This window comes from Haliotis rufescens, unplaced genomic scaffold (assembly GCF_023055435.1).
Source record: "Haliotis rufescens isolate VD_foot unplaced genomic scaffold, xgHalRufe1.0.p SCAF_2, whole genome shotgun sequence".
NCBI classification, from domain to species: domain Eukaryota; kingdom Metazoa; phylum Mollusca; class Gastropoda; order Lepetellida; family Haliotidae; genus Haliotis; species Haliotis rufescens.
Window position 1 is genome coordinate 15,959,165 of NW_025963890.1, and position 9,836 is coordinate 15,969,000.

Below are 9,836 nucleotides of genomic sequence, written 5' to 3' on the forward strand. Positions count from 1 at the left end.
AAGCGTGTATGTTTAAAGGGACTGTGCGTTTTTATGATATGTGCGTATTAAAGGGACCTTGATGTTCACGTTGAAGGAATTGGAAAGGGTGCAGTTGGATTTGGTCATCTTGAAATGTCATTAAGACACGTAACACCTTTTCGGCGAAATCATTACTCCTCATTTTACGACGCTTAAGTCGGATGTGTCGATATATCGGTTGTTTTTACTGATCACTGGAATCAGAATGCATGGTATTTGTGTCCCTTTAAGCCGAAGTAGGCATGACTGGCGTGTACATCAGTAGCTTAACTGATAATCAGATCGAAATCGGATGTGTCGACACCTCGGATATGTTGAAATGTTTTAAAGATCATTCAGATCAGAATGCATGGTAGTTGCCCTCCTTTAAGCCGGGGCATCCCTGATTGGCATGAATAGCAGTGGTGAGTGGTAATCGGATCGAAATCGGATGTGTCGATAAATCGGATATGTCGATCTGTTTCACTGGAATCAGATATACGGTGTCGTCCACCAATCGGCCGAAGTACCCGTGACTGGCATGCATAGCAGTGGTGGGTATTTGCAGCTTGTCTGGTACACGTGGGACTGCTGTGATATTAAAGGCATTACATGTGATAAGTAATTTGGTAACACATGTAGCAATAACCACGTGACTGTCGCTATTTCAGATAATGTGCCTTTGTAGTTTAAACATGGTCCATTATAGAAAAGAACACAGCTTGATAGTTATATATATATTGTATGGGTTAGGTTTACCGCAGCTTGTAGCAGGTTTCCAACAATTTGCCGATGGATTCGAACCCAACTTTTGGTGTGACGAGCGAACACTTTCATCGTTTGCCTAACCTTCTGTTTGACATATAAAATTTACGTAGATATGCAGATATTAGATATACGATCTACATAGAAAGTAGCGACTGAAAAGTAAGAATGGTTAAAAAAATAATTCTCAACTGACATCTGTCATTTAGAGGTCTAGGGTCCATATTCAGGAAAATGTGTAAAATTGAGTGTAATTACTAGTTGACGAAATCATCTAGATGGTAAAACTGCAGTTGTTTACTGGATCAAGTACTGTTTAAATGGTAAGATTCAAGCATGATGGCCTGGACCCTATTCCCAGCCAAGCCACTTTTACTTAAGTCGAGTCTGGTCGGTGATGAACTGGTGCATGATGTCTTGTAAAAATTCAAACCTAACAGCATGCACCCATCCTCCACCCCACCCCACCACACCATTCCCACCCGTCCACCCACACACACCCAACACACACATATATTTAAGGATTCGCAGATTCCGTATTTATAGCAAGTTTTTCATCACAGGTCATAGTGTACCTTCAGTAGTGCGCCTTTAAGATCAGACAGAGGTCATTCTGTTCAAATCAGGCGTTTCTTCCTATAGTAAAACTAACGTTTAAAATGTGCGCGCACATTTCTCGATGCAGTCGGCTCCAGGACCTTACGAACAATAGACTGGGTCCCGTCTCAATGGCAGAATGACACATAAGTGGTTGAGATCTGATACAGATAGGAATCGATGTCTGTTTGCGACTCGTTTAACGGGAGACTCTCACGCAATGTATACACAAACACTCTAGTATCTACCCGATACAGTGTAGCAGTTAAGTGGGTACGTACCAGGGGTTATGTATGTGTCTCGTTATTACGCAGGGCAGTGGCACTGAGCAACATTGGGTGGGTGTTTAAGATTGGTAACATCGATGTTGACATGGCTATCAGAGCTGATCTAAAAACGCTGCGTCTAAATATTGATTAACATATCGCTCTCAGAGTCTTTGTGGAGATATCATGCCCATGTTTAAGGGGGACTAGAGTTTGGATAAAGGCCGGGTTTTGGCTCACTGAAAATATCAAATTTTGAAGTTACGGAAATACTGTCAAATTCTGTTTAGTTGAAAATGAAGGTTCGTGGAAAAAATAATGTCTTACCGGGTTTTCTACTGACCAAATACGACTTGCGTGCCGTTATTGAATCATCTACCTCACGTTGTTTGTACAGTAAACTACGGTTATAACGAACTCAAAGGGACCACTAATTTAAGTTCGTTTTAACCGTAGTTCGTTAAAGGCATATATGCAGCATATATACAACAAATGGCCGGGACTTAAAAATAAGTTCGTTATAAGCGTGTTCGTTATAACCGTAGTTTACTGTACATTGTTACACACAGTGGTAAGCCGCTTTGTCTGACAGGTTGTTTGCCACAAGAGAGAATTCACTTAGTACAGTGTATTGACATGAACATTATCAGACATATTTTCGTTTTTATATTGGCAAATTTTAGAGTTCTGATGATACAGTATAGAAAATGTATGAAAAATCCGATTTATCCAGCTTGAAGAGAAAGTTAACTGTGAACAGGTCCGTGTCTCAAGGCTCTCAGTGTGGGAAGACTTACTGATGTTCAGATATTGGACACACGTTTCACGACAGCTCTGATGTAAGCTTTTGTGAAACAGTTTATCCTTATCTATGTATTTAGAAATATCATCATCTTTCCACTAACATCAAAACCAAAAGTAACTCCGATCATTTGTTTTAATTATAACAGGAAGGTAATGCTAATTATGATGATTTGGACTGTAAGGCTTTCCAGACTGACCAGTCTTCTACTTTAACTACGTTTATAACGAACACGGTTATAACGAACTGACGGATATAACGAACTGTTTTTTCGGTCCAGTCCATAAGATGTATATGCTGTATGTATGCTTATAACGAACTGAAACTGTGTACACAACAAACCACTTGTGAAGGCAGACCGTTTTGTGTATTGCCGTGAACAAGAAAATCCCTCTTCAAATTTGTTTCATTTTAACACACCGAGTTTCCAATGGACTTTATAGCTACTGGAGGTGCTTTTAAACCGTTGTAATCTTTTATGGGAAATAGACATAGACAGTGCGAGAAAGACCCATAATTGTCTATCTCTAGCCCAGTTAAACATAAGTACACTTTGAACGAAGGCCCCTGTAGAAATATTGCTGAGTGCAGCGCTAAACAATAATACAAAAAGGAATACACGCAAAATCAAGGCCGCACAGACACAAACAACAAAATCACTTTAAACGTTCCAAGAACAAATTATTTGCTTTTGGAAAGACACAGGAAATAAGTGCGTGATAACATGAATAATTAAATACGGCATATTTTTCCCATATCGGGCAGTTGAGTTAGTGCGAATAAACTCTTTCAGGGTAGTCGACATAACAACGGCCAATGTTGCGATAAGAAACACCACACAATCAAACAAAAAATAGTAACCAGCCCCTTGAATCCATGCATTTGCAACCACTGCCTTACTATTTCCTGTCACCAGCAACGAATACTTGTAGGCGACTTAATGGATCGGGTGGTCAGGGCGGGTGTCCCTGTTGAATGCGTGCCATCCTACCCTGGCGGGGTGGATCGTTCCTGATAATATGTTTCTATGAAACGTGATACTAAGAACATGTTTAGTCAGTTTAGTAAGACAGATCATGCACCACTGGTAACCAGTAGATCGGGTGGTCAGTCTCGGGGACGTTGTTGACAACCCGTCAACGTACTCTGATGTGGTTCGTTGCTCACAGTATCAATCACTGGAATGTCTGGTCCGCAGTCACATAGTTGGAGTGCAGCGTTAACAAACAAACAAACAAACAAACAAACAATCAAACAAAGATATGTCAACTGCCCGTGTTTGCAGGGAGATTTGAGGAGATATTTACAACTTAACAATTATTCCGTACATGCATGGAGAGAAGTGTCGATACTGGTTGAAGTAACTGGTGACTTTCGCAAGACATGCAGATACATTTCAGGGAGATATCGTTGTTCTATTTCAATACACGGTGAACACTGAACACTGTGTACATACTTCTAACATCCATGTGACTCTTGTACCGCTGATAGCGATGGGGTTGTGATAAACTCATAATGTTCTCGAACGCGTGGATAATAAGAGTTATCTCCCTTATACCACACACGGATTCTCTCAGCGTTAAGAATAACAATGAAGTTGTGTAAAATTTTCTCTCGCATAAAAGTAATGAAAACGATAAAGAAACAACTACTACCACTACTGCTACTCCTACTACTACTTTTCTACTGCTACTATTGCTGATGCTACTACTACTACAACTGATGCTGATGCTACTACTACTATTGCTGATGCTACTACTACAACTGATGCTACTACTACTACTGCTACTATTGCTGCTGCTACTACTGCCACTACTACTACTACAACTGATACTACTACTACTACTACTACTACTACTACAGCTGCTACTACGACTTACTACATACGTAATAGTATACAATGAAATATAATAATACCATATATCGTATTTGTACTCAAATCACGTATTCAGTCAACAAATGTGTTGCAAAGTTCATGTTTCAAATTATATTTTACCGAAATCTCCCTATCTGGAGAGTTCCGAATGCTTTTAGAAACATTTTGGAAACAATGTGTTTGCACTTTTGAAGTACGTTTGTTTTATACGATGTTTAAGACTCCGGATTTATGCGATCTTACATAGACTCCGGGTTTATGCGATGCTATATGGACTCTGGGTTTATGCAGAGTTATATAGATTCCAAGTTATACGAGGTTATATAGACTCCGGGTTTATGTGATCTTATATAGACTCCGGGTTTATGCAATGCTATATGGACTTTGGGTTTATGCAGAGTTATATAGATTCCAAGTTATACGAGGTTATATAGACTCCGGGTTTATGCGATCTTATATAGACTCCGGGTTTATGCAGAGTTATATAGATTCCAAGTTATACGAGGTTATGTAGACTCTGGGTTTATGCGATCTTATATGGACTCTTGGTTTATGTGATCTTATATGGACTCTGGGTTTATGCAAAGTTATATAGATTCCAAGTTACACGAGGTTATATAGGCTCTGGGTTTATGCGAAGCTAAATGGATCTGGGTTTATGCGAAGTTATATAGACTCCAGGTTTATGCTCTTTAATTTATGAAGGCGTTCTCCATATCATAACACCCCAAGCAGAGGTGCGATGCACTTTAACGTTTAACAGTACAAAAGTACAAATTTGATTACCTCAGCGTGGGAGGAAGAGACGTCATAAGTGTTCGGTGTAAGGTGGGGAAAATTATATGGACATGCCCTGTCGTGTAAACACTATCCACCACACCTCGTCAATAACACAATACAGTGGTGTCATATAGACGACGAGCCAGGGATGGCGCACAAAGGGTGTGCAGGGCTAATGATAGCACACCCATAACGGCTTCTTTGTCCTACTTTCATGGCGTAGGAGTAACGTAAACAAATAGGAAACTGTTTAAATTATGTTGTTTTTTTCTCGTCCTCCATTGTGAACTTTAAAGTCTATGGATAAGTACACCTAGTGGTTAAAGCGTTCGCTCGACTCGTCGAAGGCCCTGGTTCGATTCCACACATGGGTACAGCTCATGTCTAATGTTCTCCGCCGAGATATTGCTGAGCTATGACCAAAAGCGGCATAACAAATGTGGAAGGTGTTTGAATGGACCTTTTCATAATTGAGTCCTTAGTCAAACCAGTGATTGATATCATGAGCAACGTCCCACGCCGCTATCAATGAAGTCACCGAGGCTGACCACCCGATCAATGCAGTCGCCAGTGGTGCATGGTCTTTCTTTAAGATTACTAAAACATAAATCCGTATGATGTTTCGAAGGAACGTCCATGCCGGGATGATGTCGGCCACTGGTCATTAACGCTGTGTTCAAGAGTCAATAACGTGAACCCTTTTGAACCCTCGTGAACCCTCGAGAATCCGGACAGTGCTGTTCCCCTAGAAATCGTCCAGATTTTTCAAAACGTCCTGATTAACGAATCATTGTTTTTGAGAATTGTCCCCAGGATATAAGGGAACATTTATAGCAAACTCGTCCGAACAGCGTTTGCCCAGATTAACAGGGTCCGATTTGACGAGGTTCATTACTTGGCAATGTTAAATCTAGAAACTGGAAGATTATGAAAACCTTTTCCACAAATAATCGTTCATCTACTACATCTGTTGGAGAGATCAAAATTCCCTCGATAAGGCACACGGGTGACACAGTCGCCGAATATTACATACACTGCTTATACAGTTACGACCTTTAGGCGTCCCTATGGTCGTGAGTTCGAATCCCAAATTCTCACTGAATATGTTACTTGGTTTGTTAGTTCCCTACCCGTACGCGTTGGTTTTACAACAGTTTGAAATGCCCAGACCTTCATCACTTTGGGCTTTCCTCCCACATCAAGCTGATACGCCGTGATGTAACTGAAATACTGTTCAAAGCGGGGTTAAACCACACCCATATCCTCAATGTATTAGCAAGCACACTTTATAAAATGGAAAACGATTATTTAATTCATGAATATTTTATTAACGGGCTATGTGTATGATCATCATAATTTTGTTTTGTATAGGATACTGAGGGTATCCTTATGTTTTACGTAAATATGTGTTTTACCGACTTATTGTGCCTCAATAGCCTTATGGCTGGACGCTGCTCTCTCTGTCTCTCTCTCTGTGTGTCTCTCTCTCGCTCTCGCTCTCTCTCTCTCTCTCTCTCTTGCGTAACGGTATCCTTGAGTAAATTAAATATGTCCGATAACCTGTTAATCCATTATCATTCACAACTGCTTCACAGTAACAGCGCTAATTCCATCAATTTGACCAAAATGTCATCTCCTACAAAAGATCCCTGCGCTGCTATAAAAATGGCGACAATTGCTTGTCCTTGCCACTGGAACTAGTCCCAATAAATCAAATTACCCCTGAGAATCTCTTGGCCCACAGACAGCTTACCCCTGTACCCCCAATCCTTTCAACTAGCTACCCCGAACGCCGGTATCATTTCCTCCTCAATCACGTTAAGTTGACCAGATCCACAGGTTGTTTGGAAACACGTCCACCCAACCGTGCCATCATCAAAAGGATAAAATTCATTGAAAAATATGCTGCACATTCCGACCACTTCATTCATTGTTGACCGCACAGCTCGAACAATGTCCACGCTGGTCAGAAAAGGTGCGCGTTACCGCACTAAGTGACGTGTGAGTTGAAGCACTGGTCAAGAAGCTATTGTTTAATATTCAGGTCTCAGAGATTAAATGGGAACACTCTTTAGAAAGCGTTTTGGGGCCAATGGGGTGTTCAACAGATGCTTAAGCAGCGCGAACCGATAATATTCACCTTGTGATCAATTCCAGCAGAGTCGTCGTAACTGCGAGTATCATACTGTGCATGCTAAACCATTTGAGAGTTCAAAGGGTGAAAGGTGTCAGTAATAACGCCATTGGGGTGATGTATATCTCTTGAACAACCTTGAGTCGCCGACAACATTTACATAACTGTTAAATCGGTAGAAAAAGTACTCGTCAATCACAGGGGTGGGATTTGTGAATGGAAAGTACATGGGTAAATCTCTTTAAGTGTCTTTAGACGCAGGCTAGGGTTACGTCACAGCGTTAAATCAAAAGACGAATAGAGTAAACCGGGATTTTTTAATGTGGGTCAATCTTTGGTCTGGGGTGGGGGATAGGGGATCTAAGAGGGGATCAGAGGTCTTGGGTTGGTCGGGGATGTTTAGTGTGATGGGGCGGAAATCTGGGGTCTCTGGTGAGTCGGGGATATTTGGTCAAGGGGTATGGGACCTTGGGCCTTAGATTCGTTTGTTTGTTTGTTTGTTTGTTGTTTAACGCCGCACTAATCAATAGTCCAGCTGTATGGCGTCGGTCTGTAAATAATCGAGTCTGGACCAGATTATCCAGTGATTGACATCATGAGCATCGATCTACGCAATTGGGATACGATGACATGCATCAACCAATTCTGACCACCCGATCCCGTTAGTAGCCTGTTACCATAAGCATAATCTACTTTTACGGCAAGCATAGGTTGCTGAAGACCTATTCTCCCCCGGATCTTCTTCGGTTTGGGCCTAAGAGATTGGGATGTTGGTCCAGGGTGAACGTGGATGTTTTGTCTTGGGCCAAAGTGTGGGCAGTATCGGGTCAAGGGTAGGCCGGGGATCTACAGATAATGGATCTTGGGGGTGGGGGTTGTGGTTGGGTGTGGGGATACGGGTGGGGGTGAGGGTAGGGGTAGGGGTGGTGGTGGGTTGGCATATGGGGTCCAGGTGGGTCGGGGATATTTGGTCTAGGGGTAGGGCATAGTGGTCGGGTGAGGGATGTATGGGTCGTAATGTAGATAAATGGGGATGAATGAGCTTTAAATACATTTAAGCATTTTTCAACTAGCGACAATATCAATATTATTGTGGATGATACAACCCCGATTTCGAAAAGCGAACACCTTAAACCACAAGGCAACCCTACTGCCTCGACTTAGTTGAGAAACTTATACATCTGTATTTAAATAACAGAGGAGCTTATATTAACATTAAATACAAGCTGCACACTTCAACTTTAATCTTAACTGCAATTTGAAACTGAAGAATGCCAAAGGTAGAACAGAATGTGACAGTCACGTGACGGTGTATTGCATGATGGGACTTCATGCAGCGCCTACATATACCAGTTCAGTAGGTCGATGCTCATGCTGTCAATCACTGGATTGTCTGGTCCAGACTCCATTACAGGCCGTCGTCATGTACCTGGTATGTTGCTGAAGCGGCGTTAAACAAACAAACATACAAATAAACAAGCCAACGACCAAGTTGCCGTTCTTCAAAACAATCTTAGCTCTACGACTGTCGTAAGTCTGTGTTAAGGTATGGGAGTTACGATCACCTTAGGGCTAAGATCGCTTTGTACAACGGCACCCTGGCCTTTCTGTGAGTGACGTGGTTCCAGTCGTCGGGTGAACGGATCTACGATGACCGGACACGGAAGCAGAATATGCTTATCACATAATAGATGCTTTCTGAATCTTTCTACTACCAAATGCATCCTTGGTTACAATTGAGCATTAAAGAAAACAGTCTGAAGATCCTGGGTAGAATAGGTCTTTAGTAACCCATGCTTGCCGTAAAAGTCGGCTATGCTTGTCGTAGGAGGCGACGAACGGGATCGGATGGTCAGGCTCGCTGACTTGGTTGATGCATGTCATCGTATCCCAATTGCGTGGATCGATGCTCATGATGTCAATCACTGGATTGTCTGCTTCAAACTCGATTATTTACAGACTCGATATATAGCTGGAATACTCCTGAATGCGGCGTTAAACAACAAACAAACAAACCTCCCGCGCGATACACATACGAAACAACAACAACAAAACAACAACAGAATCTTTTTTGGATAGTTGCACAAACTATATTTTGGACAGTACGATGTGGTTTATCACACTGGTGGCCGTACATGTTAAAGTGGGTACAAATTACACTGGAAGCGCGTGTGAAGCCGCATTGTACTCGCCTTGAGGGTGACACCGCCCACTGATCCCACCATGGCCCTCGGGTGACCATCCATGCAGCGTGTAGACATGTCTGTTGTCTGTGTATTGTTACGTGTGTCTATGTGTCATCTCGCCTGCTGCCCCTGTCTAGACATGGCTCATGTGTCAACCTGTCAAGGTTCAGCTTGTTCCTCGTACTTGAGAATATAACAAGGCCGGCCTATTCTGAGTAACTGAAAATTATCTTCTGATGAATGAGTTGTGTCTATGGAATTTGTATTCTACCCTTTCGGGCCTTTCTCCCACACCAAGCTGACACGCCGTGATTTAACTTAAATACTTTTCAAAGCGGCGTAAAATTAAGTTCACTCATTTAGTACTTACATACAGATGATTAACTTAATCTCATCAAAGGGAATTGAACAAGTGTTTTCGTGAGTTGAG